The sequence below is a fragment of the Canis lupus genome, chromosome 14, assembly GCF_048164855.1.
Source record: "Canis lupus baileyi chromosome 14, mCanLup2.hap1, whole genome shotgun sequence".
Classification (NCBI taxonomy): domain Eukaryota; kingdom Metazoa; phylum Chordata; class Mammalia; order Carnivora; family Canidae; genus Canis; species Canis lupus.
This window is the reverse complement of record NC_132851.1, coordinates 3371319-3390912: the sequence shown is the minus strand read 5'-3', so window position 1 is coordinate 3390912 and position 19594 is coordinate 3371319. Positions and strand designations below refer to the sequence as shown.

At 32.3% G+C, this 19594-nt stretch overlaps 1 protein-coding gene and 1 long non-coding RNA gene across 16 annotated transcripts in view; one reads left to right on the top strand and one right to left on the bottom strand.

Annotated features, from left to right (window-relative positions):
* The window catches only part of VPS13B (vacuolar protein sorting 13 homolog B), a 733948-nt gene that overhangs the window by 280812 nt on the left and 433542 nt on the right, over positions 1–19594 (bottom strand). The window lies entirely within an intron of this gene.
* Positions 14343–19594, top strand: part of LOC140603605 (uncharacterized) — a 61631-nt gene continuing 56379 nt past the window's right edge. The window contains exons 1-2 of the long non-coding RNA XR_012006525.1: positions 14343–14597; positions 18550–18711. This is a non-coding gene — a long non-coding RNA (uncharacterized lncRNA). The remainder of the gene's footprint in view (positions 14598–18549; positions 18712–19594) is intronic.

Genomic DNA, 19594 nt, shown 5'->3' with positions numbered 1-19594 from the left:
TGATTTTAATACCAAATTCTAATACTGGGAGTCACTTCTTTGACCTGGAACATCATGTCTCTGGTATCTGAAGTGAAAGGAGCAAGAACCAGTAAATCCAAGGCTATTTTATAAAACAAAGAAATGAACACTTGTACTGCTTCTGTCACAGAATTGTATAGAGGAAGCACCTCTTCTCTTCAAGGCCAAGATCTTTGTTAATTTACTCCACCCTTGAAAGCTGGGTCAGTGTCTATTTTCTCACTTCCATGTATGTAGCCATAGGCCTTTACACATAGTAGACTTCTAATATATGAAGTTGAATATAAAAAATACTCTTCTTTGTTCCTTTCATTTCCCTCAGGGACTGTAAAGCAATCATTCTTTTTCTTTTTCTTCCCTGTATATTTTTCTTCTCTTCAGACAAAACTATGTTGAGTTAGTCTCCTTATGAGAGAGAGAGGCTCTCCCTAAGACCCTGCATCCTCTCTAGGTATCCCCTCTTTTCTCTCACATTCCCTTTTAGCCAGAAACTTATTTTTCTCTCAGTATTTCAATTTCCTCACAATTTATTTTCTCTTAACCATAAACAATCAAGTGTCACCACTCCTTCTCTAAAATTTTCCTGGAAAAGATGCCCAACTGATTTTCTAATTATCAGATCGAGTGGACGACTTTTAGCCATTAACTCACCTAACCTTTCTCGGTATTTGACAATTCAAAGTGGCAGTCTAGCATCCACAGACTTAGCCTGCCTGGATGGATAATTCTAGCTCTGCCACCTACCATTGGGTGTCTCTCAGCAAATTAAAGTGTCTGTGCTTCATTTTATTCAATTTTATTCATCTGAAAAGTGAATTCACTGAAGGAAGTCAAATAAATTACTCCATGCAAAGTAATACCTGACACAGAGTAAATGATTTATATCGGAAGCTCTTATTATAACAATTTTTCCTCATCATTAAAATGTTCTTCCATGATATGGTGTACTTCCACATTCCCTCAAATATTCTTCTTTAATCTCCTTTATTGGATTCTCTTCTATTTGCCCTTCCAATATTAGTGACTAAGGCTTCATCTTCAGATTTTATGTTTTATATACATTCAGTAGCAGGATTGATTCACATATGCCAGTATATGTACTTCTCTATTAAATCTCCAGTGAAAGAGATAGGTTTCCCAGGATCCTCTTACATTTTCTGGCCCAGCCCACTCTATGATGAATGGCATATGTTTAAAAGACAGTTGGCTACCATTATAGTTCTATGGTCAAAGAAAGTACAGTATAATTAAACTATATTAACATAAATTTTATTAAGATTTTATTTTTAAATAATCTCTACACCCATTGTAGGCTTCAAACTTACAACCCCCAAGAATCAAGAGTCACATGTTCTACTGATTAATATCAGCCAGGCACCACAAGAGCATGAATTTTAATGTCACAATTATATTCAAATTCTGGTTCTACCGTACAAGATAGATTTCCTTGGAGAAGTCAGCTAGCTTAGTCAATATCAGTTTCCTCTTTAAGGGGATAATGGTACCAGTTACATAAGATTACTTTAGTTGATTAAATCGGTAATTTTAATTAACATGTTTACTAACTATACATGACACTTGGTTATTGTTATTACTATAATGGATATGAAATAAGCTATTGGTCTGCTTTCAAACTGAATCCACTGCTCTCACTTACTCTGTATTATAAAATCCATAAGTACACTGAGGATACAGAGACTTCAGTTTGAACAAATATACCCTACAATAATTCCTTGAGTATAAACAGAACATTATGTAAGAAAATGATTCCTCTAGATTTCTAGTCCAAGTGATAAAATGCACACTAAAATATGAATCATGAATTTCACATTCTCAAAAGAAAGAGAGGTTTATGAAGATAAAGGAGCAAGAATAGATTTATCCAATAAATAAATTATTTTCTAAGAATTTCAGATCTTTCGGAAACTAAAATTCATTTTCAATTAGTACAAACCTTAATAAATAAGAAATTTTACATTAACAAGTGGTTTTATGATGGGGCAGTAACAAAACTCACCTTATTTCAGTTATACAAATATTAAATGATCATGTGCACAAATGCACAAAATAGGAGTATAATGTAATAATATGAAAGTAGTATTTACCAATTCTTTTTTTTTCCATGGCTAAATTATAGAGAATTTAATTGGTATATAGAATATTTCTTTTTGTTTAAAATTTCTCAGAGTATTCTCACTGGTTAAGACAGTAAGAGGCTAGATTTTTACATTCTATCTTAAGGAAAATGTGAACTTTGAAGTTTTTTTGTTTTTTTCTCCAGGAAACGGTCAGATTTGAGGTGGTAAGTCCTCTTTGGCTCACAAATGCTATACATGGGATATACGTTAGCAAAATGATTTAAGAAGATATAGGTATACGATGTATAGTCAATGTGAAAAGTATAACAAACTATCCCAAACAACTCTCATCACATTAGAAATACATTCTAAAGAAATGAATTAACTGAATATGCACTGCATTGAAAAATTTGTTGGAGGGATCCCTGGGTGGCGCAGCGGTTTGGTGCCTGCCTTTGGCCCAGGGCGCGATCCTGGAGACCCGGAATCGAATCCCACGTCGGGCTCCTGGTGCATGGAGCCTGCTTCTCCCTCTGCCTATGTCTCTGCCTCTCTCTCTCTCTCTCTGTGACTATCATAAATAAATAAAAATTAAAAAAAAAAAGGAAAAATTTGTTGGTGATCAAAGAATCCATATATGATCTCAGAGAAATTACTGAGAGACATACTAGAATATAGAGAAATATGAATGCTACTTCAATTTTGTAAACAAATTATGTTACTGATCTGTTTTTAAAGATTTATTTGTTTTAGAGAAAGAGAGCAAGTGAGTACAGGGGGAAGAGCAGAGAGAGAAGGAGACAAACTGAAGCCGACTTCCCACTGAGCATGGAACCCAACACGGGGCTCAATTTCATGATTCTGAGATTATGACCTTAGCTGAAATCAAGAGTTGGATGCTTAACTGACTGAGCCACCCAGGCACCCCTATGTCACTGATCTTTAACAACACTGATTGTTCATTCGTCAGGTTTTTGAGCACTTAAGAATAGAAAGTGATACATATTAAGAGTCGTATGAATTAACTATTAAATCAAGCCAAACTGACTCCTTTTTTTGGTTATATTGTCATGATAACACTGAGAAAGCAACATCACTATTATAAAGCATAATGTTATAAAGCTGTGCAAATGACTAGGTTTAATACTTTTTAAAATACATTGGAGAAATACAGAAATACAGACTTGACAAAAACATAGTAAAAATGGATTTAGAACTGGCTTAATACCAAATCCAAATAATAACTATTTGGAGTCAAGTTCCTAATAATATGACAGAGGATTTGGCTCAATTCAATAGTTTTTATCATTAATTTTAATGAATTCATATAAATCAGTCTTATCAAATTTTCAAGTGACAAAGTTATATATATGACATATATAATATCTCAAAATATTGGAACAGAGTCAAAACTAAGAAGATGAAATTTAAGAACAAATACAAAATTCCATACAGAGGTTCAAATAGCCAACTCTACAAGTACTGGATGTGAAAAAGATTGCTTGACAACACTTCATAAGAAAAAGACCAACAACAAAAGAAAGCCTAGAAAAGTTGGGCTGTCTTATGAGAAAGAAAAAAAAAATCAAAACCATTGCCAAATGTCATTGTAGCCTTTTAATTTTTAAATAGCATACCACACACCACACACATACTGCAAAGGGTCACAGGATTAGTCAAGCTCTTCTATTACACTAGTAAAGTAGTGCAATTCTTAAATATTATTCTTTCGTTAACTTTTAAACATTTAATTTTAGAATGAATTTTATTTGCATAGTTTCAATTCAAATAATAATATGCCATAATTCCTTGACAACATGAGATCAAAGAGAATTTTTTTAGAATGTTATGATATTATATTATAGGTATGTTTACATAAAATCTGCACAGATTTCCAAAACATGCAAGTACCTGGTATAAAAGTTAACTTCATTTATATATTAGAATCCAGAATGGTCTTACTTAGCAGTATATTTTGCTATAATTCCCACATACATGACTTAGAAAAACAAATTGTAAATTTAGTAAAATCCTGCATTCTTTAGGTTTATTTAAATTTTGTTTCTCTATGCTTCTAAAGATGGTAATATAGATGGAATTTATATCATGTCCTTGTTAAAGAGACAGACCTCCTACTTGCTTCTAATGTTTCTACAACATATCTCTGCAACATTTCTGATTTATGATTCTTCTATAAAATCTACCATGGCTTAAAAAAATAAAAATCTACCATGGCTGAAAATCAACTCCTATTACATAAATCATGAACCATCCAGACTTCAGTTCCAACTGTGTTAACATCCTTCTTTATTCAGATATTCTTCAAATCTTTATTTATTTATTTTTCATTCTGTTTACTCAAAAATAATTGGTCTTAGTAGTTAATGGGCTGGCCATTTTCAAATCCAATTTGAGTATTCTATTTGAAACTTTCTATAAAATTCGCCTACCATTTTAACATTGTCTTTTAAAAAAAATTCCATCATTATCCATTATCTCTTAAAATTATGTTTATAAAAAAACAATCATAATTCCTTCCTTTCAAAAATCACCATTCAAATCAGGATTCAGAATTGGCTCCCCTTTATTCAATATCTCCACTAAAGACTTTCAGCAATAACAACACTATTTGTTATTATTTATACCGGTAAATAATTAAAACTGAAGTTTGAAAAGACTGTTCCATGACACAGAGAAATAATCATAGTGCACTATTAAATAGGAAAGGCAAGTTCTTACTACCTTTATAAATATCCTCTATAATAAGAAAAAAATTTTTAGCCTTGTAAAAATATTTATAAAAAAAGCAAACTATAGCTGAATTAGTTAGACCACATGTAGCATAGTCCTCATATTAAGTTGCTTGGGAAATTTTTGATATGATTTCTAACAAAGCCATCTCATTTATCCCTTACTAAATTTATCTTTATTAGTATGCCTAATTCTAGCACTTAAACCTTTTTCTCTTTAATTACTTTATTCCACATCATTCTAGAGCCATATCTTTTGACTATAAATATAAACATAAATGCCATACCTTTTGACTATAAATTTGGGCTTTTATACACTTAACAATAGGAGAACTGGTTGTCAAAATAAAATGTAAGATTATACTTTATTATAAATATATAGATGGGTGAAAAACTGAGAGATTTCAGATTAAGTTAAATAAAGACAATATCAAAAAATAAAGACAACATTTCTAAGAATATAGACGAGAGCAGATTTACAATAAGACATTTGACAGGGGAGGGAGCCTTTAAGCTGGTATATAACAAATCAACTTTTGTTTTTTAAACATTGCCATATTATTTTATGCAGTTTATAACATGTTATGTGAGTTGCTTCAGACCAACAAATATTACAAAATTGGGGCTAAGAAGTCAAGATTCCCAAATTTACATAAAATAAACATTAAGCAACACTCTAGTTGTGAAGGAAAACAGTAGTTTTAAAAAATGCATCAATAGTTTGGGAAATCTCTTAATACGTAATCTTAAAAATATGAATATTTTAACATGTAAAATAATCAGAATAAAGATGGTTTAAGGAAAGGTACTAGTCAATAATCTTCCAGTCAGTAATCAGTACACAGTCTGACATTTTATTTAAAAGTCTGGTATATTCTCCCTATCGTATTGTAGAGTACTACCCTTCTGTCACCATGCATTAGAAGACACAAACCTACACGTCTAATCATAATGAGCATTACAGCATTGAAGTATTGCCTCTAGTTGCACGAGCCAGTATTTTTACCTAAGGGTCTTCCACTCACTTCTAGTCCTAAGACAATCTTTTTTGCAGTGCCTAATATAACAGTAGTAATAAAGACAAAACAAAAAAATCAGTATTAATGCTAAGTGTTGAACAAAATGTAGAGCAATGGCAACTCTCACATTGAGTTACTGGAAAGGTGAACCTGATACAATCACTTTGAAGAACAATTTGGTGATACTTAGCAGCACTGAGGTTATGCCAAACCTATGACTTAGCAATTCCACTGCTTGATCTATACCCTAGAGCCCCTGCTGTAACAATACAAATGCCACTCGCTGCATGTGTCTATTGAAAATTAAGTCAATTAAAATTCAACACAATTTTTAAAATTTAGTTCCTCAGTTGTAGCCATTACAGTGTAAGTGTTCAAGTCACATTCAGCTAATGGCTACTGTATAAGAGCAGATACAGAACATTCCCGTGATCACAAGAAGTTCTTTTGTAAAGCACCACTCTAGAGAGACTATTATATGTGTATTCAAGAAGAATACTGAAGAATATTCATCCCTCTATGTAATAGAGAAAAACTGAGAACTTAAATGCCTGTTATTAGAAGAAAAGAAAAACATCTGACATACTGATGCAACGGATAATTAAAAAGAAGTAAAAATCCATGAATGATGTTAGGAATATCCGAGTGATGGTTACGGTAGGGTTGAAAAAAAAAAATAAATAAAAAGCAAGTTGCAGAACAGAGGTAGGTAGTGGGTATAAAATGTACTTTCTTATTTTGTATATTGTTTTGACACAGTTGCTTCAATGAACACTATTTTAATTATTACAGTTTTGCAGTATATCTTGAAATCTAAGATTATACCTCTGGCTCTGTTCTTAAGATTGCTTTGGCTATTAGGGACTTTTGTGGTTACATACAAATTTTAGGACTGTTTGTTCTAGTTCTGTGAAAATGCTTTGGTATTTTTTTTGACAGGGATCGCATTAAATCCATAGGTTGAAAAAAAAAATCTATAGGTTGCTTTGGGTGGATATTTTAACAATATTGGTTCTCCCAATCCATGAACATGGAATAGATTTCTGTTTTTGTTATCTTCCAATTTCTTTCATCAGTGTTTTATAGTTTTTGTCTTTCATCTCAAATTTATTTCTAGGTATTTTATTCTTTTGGTGCAATTACAAATGGGGCGGTTTTCTTAATTTTTCTTTTTTTTTTTAAAGAATTTATTTATTTGAGAGAGAGAGAGCATGGTGTGGCAAGGTGCAGAAGGAGAAGCAAATTCCCCTCTGAGTAGGGAGCCCAACACAGTGCTTGATCCCACGACCCCGGAATCATGACCTGAGCCAAAGGCAGACACTTAACCGCTGAGCCACACAGGCGCCCCTTAATTTTCTTTCTGCTTGTTCGTTATGATATATACAAATGTAAGACACTTCTATGTAATAATTTTGTAACCTGCAACTTTACTAAATATATTTATCAGTTGTAGGCATTTTTTGGTGGAGTCTTTAGGGTTTTCTATATACAGTGTCAGGTCATCTGCAAATTGTGACAGTTATACTTCTTATCAATTTGGATGCCTTCTCTGCCTTCCTTATCTGACTGCTGTGGCTAGGACTTCCAATACGATGTTAGATAAAGTGGTGAGTGGCATCCTTTGTCTTGTTGCTGATCTTAGAGGAAAAAGTCTCAATTTTCCACCACTGGGTACAATGTTAGCTCTGGGTTTTCCATATATGGCCTTTATTATACTGAGGTATGTTTCCTTTAAACCTACTTTGTTGAGAGTTTTTCTCATGAATGGATGTTGTACTTTGTCAAATGTTTTGCATCTATTGAGATGATCATGTGTTTTTTATCCTTTCTCTTGTTAATGTGATTTATCATGTTGCCTGATTTGTAAATATTAAACCACTTCTGCATCTCTGTAACAAATCCTACCTGACTGTGGTTAATGATTGTGTGTGTGTGTGTGTGTGTGTATTGTTGGATTTGGTTTGCTAATTTTTTGTTGAGGATTTTTGCGTCTATGTTAATCTGAGATACTGGCCTGTAGTTTTCTCTTTTTTTTTTTTTTTTTTAAGATTTTATTTATTTATTCATGAGAGACACAGAAAGAGAGAGAGGCAGAGACACAGGCAGAGGGAGAAGCAGGCTCCATGCAGGGAGCCTGACTTAGGACTTAATCCCAGGTCTCCAGGATCATGCCCCAGGCCAAAGGCAGGTGCTAAACCGCTGAGCCACCCAGGGATCCCCCAGTTTTCTTTTTTTGTAGTGTCTTTATCTGATTTTGGTATCAGGGCAATGCTGGTCTTGTAGAATGAATTCAGAAGCTTTTCTTTGTTTTCTATTTTTTGGAATAGTTTGAAGAGAATAGGTATTAACTCTTCTTTAAATGATTAAATGTAAAAGCAAAATTAAATTGTGGGACTACATCAAAATAAAAAACTTTTATACAGCAAGATATATCATGAACAAAACAGAAAGGCAACCTACTGAATGAGGGAAGGTATTTACAAATGATATATATCTGATAAAAGGTTAATATCCAAAATATACAAAGAACTTATACAACTCAATACCCCAAAAAACAAATAAACAAATTTTAAAAATGGGCAGAGGATCTGCATAGACATATTTCCAAAAAAGACAGAGATGGCCAACAAACACATGAAAAGATGCTCAACATCACTATCAGGGAAATGCAAATCAAAACCACAATGACATATCACCTGATACCTGTCAGAATGATTAAAAGGAAAATACAAGAAGTAACAAGTGTTGGCAAGGGTGTGGAGAAAGGAGAACCTTCTTGCACTATTGGTAAGAATGCAAACTGGTGCAGTCACCGTGGAAAACAGTACAGAGGTTTCTCAAAAAATTAAGAATAGAATTACCATATGATCCAGTAATTCCCCTACTGGGTATTTACCACCCAAAGAATACAAAAATACTAATTTGAAAAGATATATGCATCCCTATTGCAGTATTATTTACAACAGCCAAGATAGTGAAGCAATTGAAATATCCACTGGTAGATGAAGGGGTAAAGAAGATGTGGTTTACATAAGCAAAAGAATATTCCCCAGTCATAAAAAAAAATGAAATCTTGCCATTTGCAGCAACATGGGTAGACCCAAAGGCTATACTGCTAAGTGAAGTCAGTCAGTCAGAGAAAGACAAATACCATATGATTTTACTTATCTGTGGAAATTAAGAAATAAAAAAAAAGAGAGAGAAATAAAAACCAGATACTTAAATATAGAGAACAAACTGGTATTTGCCAGAGGGGAGCTGGGTGAGGGGATGGGCAAAACAGGTGAATGGGATTAAGGAGTTCACTTACAGTGACGAGCGCTAAGTAATGTATAGAATGTGAATCATTATATTGTACAACTGAAACATAATACTGCGTTAATTAACCTTGAATAAAAAAAGGTGGGGGAGGGGCCAGCAGAATTACAATGTAGTGGTTAAGAGCTCAAGTTAGCTGTATGATCTTGGGCAACCATGAGTTTCGTTTTTTCTACTGTGAAATGTGAATAACAGTACCAAGGAATGCCTAGGGTTGAACAGAAAGTCAAAGGATATAAATGTGTAAAAGTACATTGTAAACTATAAAATACTATGAAATGTTAGGATTAAATATTTAGGGCCTAAACTACAAACTGGAAATTATCTGGGAGTTTTAAAGTAATACAAACCATTTGAGTACACTGAATAAGAGAGGACTTTTGTGTGTGTGTGGTACAAAACAAAATTTCCTAGTTTGTCAGTGATATTTTACTTACCTTTGCATAAGGACTAAAGGTGCAATCCTTTCCCCAATTTAACCAATATAGAACAGCCAGATTAAGTAATCATTTTAAAAATGTTCATTGTAATAATTACAACAGCTTATAAAAATAAGTACTCAGTAAATATTTCTGAATACTTACTATGTGCCAGATTCTGATGCTTTACATGTACTAATTTACTTAATCCTCATAACAATCCTGTGAAGTAGGTAGTATTATGTCTGCATTGCAGATTAGGAATTTTAGGCAGTTAAGCATCTTGCTTTGATCAAGGACATTCAACCAGTTGAGTGAAAACCTGAAACTCGAATCTGGGGAATCTGGTATCTGTATCTGCTCTCTTCAAACACCTATCACATGCTTAGCATTGTGTTTAATCCTCCAAAAATAGTGCAAACCTGGTCAGAAGTACCCAGTTAAAGAAGCACAAATTCCTTAACCAGGAATTCAATGCTTCTACAATCTGATCACCATCACTTTTCCTTACCCTTCTCTCATTACACCCCTATAACCAAGCCTCTGATTAACAAGACTGCTCATTCTCTAAATGGGTGTCAACTAGTTCTAAGTCTTCCATGGAGAATTCCTCTGCTTACCATGCCCAAAAGACTTCTCTGTAAAAAAAAAACAAAAAACAAAAAACAAAAAAGCCCTATGTAACATCTATAATCAACATGTGACTAATTACATGGATATAAAATAGGACTCTCTGTGATTCTAAATGGCAATGTTGCAACAATGACATTCTAAGGATATTTCTGTCAATAATAAATGTACACAGTGTCAAGACATGTGCTACCTCTTTTCCAAGGCTTGGTAGTAGAATTTTCTTCTTTTGGAAGCTTTTCACTATAAAAACTTAATCTCGTGGGGATCCCTGGGTGGCTCAGCGGTTTAGTGCCTGCCTTCGGCCCAGCGCATGATCCTGGAGTCCCAGGATCAAGTCCCACATTGGGCTCCCTGCATGGAGCCTGCTTCTCCCTCTGCCTGTGTCTCTGCCTCTCTCTCTCTCTCTCTCTCTGTATCTCTCATGAATAAATAAAATCTTAAAAAAAAAAAAAAAAAAGAAATTCAATCTCGTAAAATGAGATTCTAGAAAGATCTCAAAACTAGAACTGAACACTATTCAGATTTCCAGAAATTAAGAAGTTTAAATTATTATATATTACTATAGATAGGAATTCCAAATACAGTATTTTATCCATGAACTAGGAATTAATAAAGCTTAAAATAAATCACTACCTATTTTATTCAGGAAGTAAAACACTATCATGTCATTCTTAAAATGAAAGTATTTTTTCTTCTTTTGGAAAATAACATAAAAATCTTTTCCTCTATTTTATTCTCTCAAACATAAAGATATTTTTATTTACTTTGGGCATCAATGTTCTAACATGGCAAGAAATCTAAAAATATAGAGATAATAAATGTGATAGGCCTATTCCTAATAGTATACAAAGAGTTAAGTATGCCATAATAAGACAATGTTGACTTTAGTCAGCAAAATATGAACTATTTAACCAAAATATTTGTTATACTATTTATTCTGCTAATAAATTTTATATAAGCTTTAAATGATACCAGGGAACAGTAATCTTTTATAATCATAAAATCAGATAAGTAGTATTAATATACAGTATAGTTTCTAAGTACATTACCCCTGGACATTTTCCAAGCTATAATTAAAACAGAAAAGAAAAAGGGAGAGTTAGGCAACATATAAACAACCTAACAATGTAAATTTAGCAGTTTTTATAAACAATGACGACAAAAAATATTTAACCTTCAGTATTTGTGCTTCTATACTGTGACATTTTAAGAAAATAACCTTGAAATACACAATGTTGAACGACAGCATAGCTCAAAACAGAGACTTGAGACTAAACCAGAGAACAATTATGTAGTTTTTAGATATTGGTTACAAAATAAGTATCAAGACAAAAAAGTTTTTCTCTTTTAAACGGAGTAAAAAAGAAACTGATTTAGTGGAGATGACATGTTATTTTACCAAATAAGTCTTCAAATGCAAAAACTTATTTCTGAAAAAATACATGGTCCAAAGTGATGGAAGAGATACAAAATATTTTACCAATAAAATTGAGACATAAAAGTGTGGAAAAAAGATTTTTTTTTTCACACCTTAGTATGTGTGCTGAGGCAAAAGCATCCAAAATAAAATTTATGAACTGAGAAATAATGAGGTTGAACAGCTGTTAAAGAGATGCTACAGAGTGACTCCCAATTTAACTGGTAATGATTTTCAAATCTCTTCCTTCTGCGAATACCATAAAGTACTCCTTAAAAATATAACTGTTTATAGAAAGGAAGATGTGTTTTCTGCTTTAAGGTACCAAAAAAGAAGAAACAGAAGATTCCTTCACTAAGAGTGGCTGCTTCCACTGAGAGGGCAATATTAAAGTGGCTTATAAGCAACTTTCCTATCACCAGTTTCTCTAACAATTATGCACATTTACTCATTATATCAGTTTTATTACTTTAAAATCAAGAATTTTCAAACAACATTAACATGCTTTTAAATTATATATGCTGTATATCTCTATCTTAACACATTTGGAAAGAATGTGCAGAAACTAATTGCACCTTTTTTATAAGGCCAATAATTGTTCACAAATTACTGAAAGGTCTTAGTTATTAAAAAAATTTTAAATAAAAATCTGTAAAATTGTTTTTTTACTTTGTACACTATTATGCTGACAAAATAAGCATGATTATTTTGATCCTAAATATTAACATAATAAGCCATAATCTGAAACTGATTTAAACTATGGTGCCAATAACTTTCATCTATAAAACTAGTGAATTATTTTCTTACAAGATGAAATGAATACAGATGCTACATTAATATACTTCATATGTAAAAATTCAATGAGTTCTTTTAAATTTTAAATGTACCACATATTTCTTTACCTAGAAAAATTGTTTAAAAAATCTATTAGTAGGGACGCCTGAGTAGCTCAGCGGTTGAGTGCCTGCCTTCGGCCCAGGGCGTGATCCTGGAGTCCTGGGATCGAGTCCTGCATCGGGTTCCCTGCATGGAGCCTGTTCCTTTCTCTACCTATGTCTCTGCCTCTCTCGCTGTGTCTCTCATGAATAAATAAATAAAATCTTAAAAAAAATCAATTAGTATATTTTAAGCATAATTATAAAGATGACTAAATTATGTTCCACAAAAGTGAAGATTGTGACAATTTTTATTACATTTTTTAGATGCAATATACGTATTCCTACATCTAGCAAACAGCTGGTAAATGGTAAGCATTCACAAATATTTTTGAAGAAATGAGTAAATGATATAGTAAAACTGATTATGTAAGAAAGACAGCTTAGTATTTCAGTATTACAGAAAAAACTTGTTTGGCAGCTAGTACATGCCTATCATCTTAGTAAAACTAATGTAATCCTCAACACACACACACACACACACACACACACGTGCGCATGCCTGGAATAGAATATGTATTTCCTTAGAACCACCACTGTTGAGTGCTGAATAACTAATGATGGGTGATCTAATGATATTATACTGAGTATAAAAAGATCCAAAAAAAAGCAAATATAAATGCCTCAAAAAATATAAATATGAAAGAATAAAGAACATATTTTCATATATTTTACACTAAGGAGACAAAAAATCCCCCAAATTTAAAACATTATCTGAACACCTGAAGATATAATAGATATAAAACATTTTTTTTCTACTTTTTAAAGCTACAATTAGAGGATTTGGTCTAAAAAAATATAGAAAATATACAAAAATAAAGACAAGGAAAACAACTTCTCATAGACTAATGATCATAGGTAACTATTTTTGACAACCTGGTGTGTAACAATCTAGGCTATTTACCATTAACTCACAAACATGTATGTAGGTAAGATCATACTATACATGCAGTTTTTAAAACCCTTATGTTCACTTACCATATACCTAAATTATGTTTCATGCTAGTAAATAGGCACACATACTGTCCTTTGTGATGATGGTTGTTTAGAATTTCACGCATGGATATATCATTTATATATATATATATTTTATTTTTTATATCATTAATATATTAACATATCCTCTACAGCTCAGCATTTAGATTGTTATCAAATCTTTGCCAAAGATATTATCAGCCACTGTTCCTCATTTATGAAAAAAAAAAAAAAAAAAAAAAAGCCTAAAACTACAGTGGTTTAACACATCACTGCTTTAGAAAATATGATCCTAGAAGAGTAAAGAACACCTGTAATAGTCAATTTTGTTTCATTAAAGATATATAATATTGCTGATAGCAATTTTGTCAATACTTATTCTTACTGCCTGAAAGATACACACACCCACGAAAACTACATCCTAAAGCTAGTTTCCTTCTTGAACTTTACTGTGAGAAGAAAATGCTGATTTAAAAACCAGGTACAATGCAAAGTGAGGAATCATAGAGATGTATCCATAGTGATGTTAGTACTGGCAGTCTTCAATACTGACTCATCTCTTCCATGGGAATCAGTCCCTAGGAGGATTATCCAATTATGAAAAATAAATACTTTAATGAAAATGAGAGGTGGTTATTTAAAAGAAAACAGTATCCTTAATTATAATAATGCTGCTAGGTATAGTTAATGACCCTATACATTAAGGAATGTAGAACTTTAATGACCTGGACCACACCAGGGTCACAATTGGTAGCAGAACATTGATCAACATATAAAAGCCACTGAACACATGAAAGGAATTACAGTACATCACACATCAAACATTTTGGCCTGATGCTTCCTTCCTCTAATCCTACTGGCAGGAAATGCTCTACATATCCCTTTGAGGTGACCAGACACATTTAAAAGTAGTCCCTACTTAAAAAAGCTCTTTGGAGACTGCAGTTTTATCCAAAGAGGAGAGCACCTTCTGCTCAGCACTGCTGCGCTCCATTTGTCCTTGCAGCATGGCAAGGGAGCTCCACTGATGAGGTACTGTAACTGCATCATGCTATTTCTTCTTTGTGGGGTTAAAAAAGAAAACAAACCTAAAAAAATGTTTCCACATTTTTATGATGTAATCTCAGACAAATTCATTCATAAATATTACTGATTTAACTATTTTATTTTGAAAGATGTAAATAAAGTGAAATATTATGTAAGTAAACATGTTTTGACCTACATCATCTTGTACGTTAACTTTTCATTAGAATATATTTATGGTGCTAAGAATAAATTTAAAAATTTTCTTTTTAATATGCCCATATTTAACATGGAAACTGAACAAATCAATCTGGCATACTATGTAGAATGAAGGCTGCTAAATTTCTAAGGTGAACACTTTGCAATAAATTAAGTTGGAAAAATACAGTGACAGATCCATGAAAGGATAACTTGCCCCAAGAGATATCTGTTCTGGCATTAACTAAGATTTTTAAAAAAATACTTGACTTCATTGTTTTATTCTACAGTATAAATATGTTTTCAGGATAATTTGATACTGTTTAACAGAATGAATTAAGGAATTACTGTATATTTCATTACTATTACTTTGTCACCACACTGAAACAATGGCATTGAAATTCTTTAATTCTATGCATATTATTGTTTCCTAGTTATTGCATAATTCTTCAAGTTTTGTGGTACTATACCTCAGTTTTATCAGGTGTTCTTTAAAATCACCTGGAAATACTGAGGTTGTGTTTCACTGAACATGAGCTTCATGACTTCTATTCAGAACCTAAATGACTGGGAATGTGTTTAATGCCAAAGACCTGCTGTCCACAGTGTGTTTGATAAGCTGACATGGGACAGGGATTCTTTTCACTGTTGTGTCAGTTTATCAAACCCATACCTGGATGACACTCAATTCAGCTAGAGGACAATGGAGTCCTGGAATACAAAGTGACATTTCCTTTTGAGAAGCTATAAACTCTATGATGTACAAAAGTCATATTATGTGTATGATAAGTTATACTAAATAACTGTAGCAATAAATAAAATCCATAGAAATTGTTCAAAAGCTTCCCTTTTAACCATAGCTATTAAAGTGTATCCTAGGAATCTACCTAATGAATAGAGATGTTTACTAATAAAAACTTTTAATCTTCATATATGGAGTTTTTATGTTTTCCTTACATTCATTAATGATTCATATGGAAACTATCAGAGTGAATGAATATGCAATTTGATATTAAGGATGACCAACTGAAATTAAAAGTTGTACTTTAATTCTAATCATTTTTTTTCAATTGCATGATTTGATATTAGGTCAGAAACTATGTTGATTTACACATAAGCTCTGGAGAAAAAGAAGTTTTCACAACTTAAAATCCATTTTAACATTTAGTTATGTCAAAAATAATCTATGATTACAGAGGTCCAAATAATGATTATCTTTGGAGTGGAGGGGACTGGGTGGGATGGGAATGAGGAAAAGTTTCTGGAGTGTTGGGTGGTGTTACCATGGCTATATACATATGTAAAAGTTCATTAAGCTTATACAAATAATTAATGCACTCCCCTGAATTTAAGTTATAACTCAAGATAAAATAAAGATATGAAAATATTACAAGACAGAATAAAATTAGCTATTTTCTAATTTGTGTCTATTTTGAGATCACATTTGCATTTTTTATTACCTTTATCAATGTGGAATAATTTGCAGGTATCTAGTTTTCACTCAAAGCTCAATGTTAAAAATGATGGGTAAGAAAAGTATTTCAGATTGAGAAAATATCTGTCTTCAGACAGAGGGCACAGTTCTTCAGAAGATAAGAATTTCTAGCACACAAAATAGGTACAATTGGACTGTTTACTTTGGGACAATGATCTCAGTGAATACAGACTAATATAAGAAATTAAGATAATTGTATTTAATAGCTGTTGTTTAACTTGGTACTTTAGGACATGAAAACTTACTTTCATGCAAAAAAAAAACCACCAAGTATTTCTGGGGTAGTAGCATCTTATTTGGGGTTAGCAAGTCTTCTTACACAATGTGAAGAGGTAATTTATTATTAATCATACATACTAAAGTACTGCACAGATGCTTTCTAATTAGTTACTATATAGAGAGGATAAAAAGGGGTTGGTTGAAAATAGACACACAGAAGTCAACACAGAGTAAAAGGGGGTCTTCCTCAAATTTTAATTACAAAACAAACACTATAGCTCACATTTACAAGTAGTTTCTTTAACTCAAAGCTAGTAAAGGGTTGTTTTTAAGCAAGCTTAAGGCACAACATGGGGCTCAAACTCATGGCACTGAGATAAAAAATCTGCATGTTCTACCAACTGAGCCAACTAGGCACCTCCAGATTTTTAAAAATCTATTTACTTATCCATCTATCTTCTAGCCTCTGTGTCTCCTCTTTAATCCTTTCAGGGTAATGAATAGGGTACATTCTATGGATAACTATGAGAATAAACATGAGGGTTACTTTTCAGTAATAATATTCAACCTTTGTTTTTAATACGAAAAAATGTAATTAATTCTTCCTTTACATCAGACACTTAGAGAATAGCAATTTTTACTATTCTTTAAAGAATGGTCTTGAAAGTCAAGGGTTCTGTTAAACAGTCATCATAATTCATAAATTCTGGAAATGTATCTTAAAGGTAAACTATGCTTTCCTCACTTGTCTCTCAGCCCAGAAGTGTTGAGATAATAATTTCACATGATAACATTAGTGCCTCAATGAAAATACACAATCAGAAATGCATATATTACATATCCAGCACACTTTATATAACCAAAATGTATCTGAAAGAAATAGGAAATAGATTTTCCAAGTTTATAATAAAACACTCTTATAATGTGAAACTAAACATATTCTATTATTCTATAGCTCTTTTCCAACATGAATTTCTAGTGGAAAGCAACAAAAACATCAATAAAAAAGGGCTAAATACATTCCAAAGTCTATGACAGTAAAACTTAGAGTCATTTCAACACGGTTTTGAGGTAGCTTTTGGCAACAAAGAGAAATACATTGATGGAAACCTACATCCTGCTACAGGAAGCCACAGAAAACACAGTTACTTTAGTGAAGCCCAAATATAAATCCAAGGCCTTCATACTAGATCAGCTGAAGAACAGGACAGGGACTAAAGTCTGCCAATAGTAATTTTGAACAAAGCTTTTAGGCAAGTTACTCTAAATACCTACTATCCCAAATCTCTGTGATTTGCTAAAAGAGAGTTATCTGAAACCAACACTAAGCATTACAGGATTAGGGACATAATGTTACTAGATATGAAACATACCTTGCATGAAACCAAAACAATGGTTATTTTGAGAACATTCATATAGAAAGAAAATTAGAAATAAATTAAAGGCTGGGAGGGGAGGGGTACAGTTTTGTAAAGATTTGTAAAATTTAATCTTTACTATGTATTTGGAAAGTACAGCTCTGAGTTAATAAAGAAAGTAACCTAGGTTTTAAGTGAAACCGTAAAAAGATATAGAGGAGAAACACCACAGCTTAAGCTGCATACTCATTAGGAATAAAGAAAGCTGTTAATATTTCCAGAAAAAGAAAATTTGTGCATAATTTTTAAAAGCATACATGTACAATTTTCCATGATGATAAGCTCATCCTTGAAAGGATGTTAATCTCATCTATGAATTTCTATTGATGATATGTTTCAATTAGCAATTACTTGGGCCTATATATATTGTTGAAATATACACATAAAACAAGAATAAAACATTGAGTTAATCTCAACCATGAATTTCATTGGTTACATCAAATTAATGCTATTTCATATTGGTAACGTTAACCTTTTGGGAAATCAGAATAACCATTAGAAGATTAAAAGAGTACAAAAAGACATTGCCAAGGTTTTAGAGTAGGTGAAATAATTCTGTTGCAGGCAAATGTCTACATCTTGGATTGCATCAAGGTCTATTTATTTAAAATCTTTTTTTTTTTTTTTTAAGATTTCATTTATTTACTCATGAAAGACACAGAAAGAGAGAGGCAGAGACACAGGCAGAGAGAAAAGCAGGTTCCACACAAAGAGCCCGATGTGGGACTTGATCCTGGGACTCTAGGATCACGCCCTGGACCAAAGGCAGGTGCTCAACCACTGAGTCACTCAGGTATCCCTACTTATTTAAAATCTTAAATACTTGATTCTTGAATTTTAGTAAACTATGATTCAAAAAATATTTATGTGATTGTACACTAAAGTCAATAAAAAATTAAGACATTTTTACAGTAGTTAAAAAAAATTCTGCTTTAACAAGCTTCTGGTAAAGCTTCCATTTAGAAAATGCATTTCTTTGTGTGTGTTGAACATTTATGCTACCAAAATTTAGTCATAAAATGAATTTTTGTAATGAAAGTTAAGTTTTCTCATCAACTATATAAGAACAAAGCATGTTTTCACACTCTTAACTGTATTGGTAGTAGCGCATCAGGCTCACAGTGAAAAATGGACAGCAACCACTAATACAAAAGTTGTCCATAAGAAAGCAATAAACAGAAAATAATTTCTGTATATAAGGCTGGAGGAGTACTACTAATGCAAGTCTTCTAAGAGTGAAAATGAATCAGCTCCCCCAACTTTTATAATTCTTTAAAAGTAAAATTCCAAAAATGAAACTGCTACAGATAGGATAGACCTGTCAACAACCTCATTTATGAAAGATGTCTTTACAAAGTTAGCTGAAATTACCAGGAAGGTTTCATATACTGCTTGTAGACAATTTTTAAGAGAATTAAATTCTCTATGGAGAAAAACTGAAACCCAATACTAGATTCAAGTCTATTAAGTACTGAATGCACCAAAAAGGATTAACAAATGTCTGCAAAGAAGAAATGGGTGAAAAATTTACCAACCGACAAAGTTTTTAAAAAGCTATGGGATAAATTAGTCACAGATAAAATCCCAGAAGGGACATCAGAAGACCCACAAATATTTATGGCATGAACCAAAAGTTGTATGCAGAAGTTCACAAATGTAAAATTATAAGAATAATA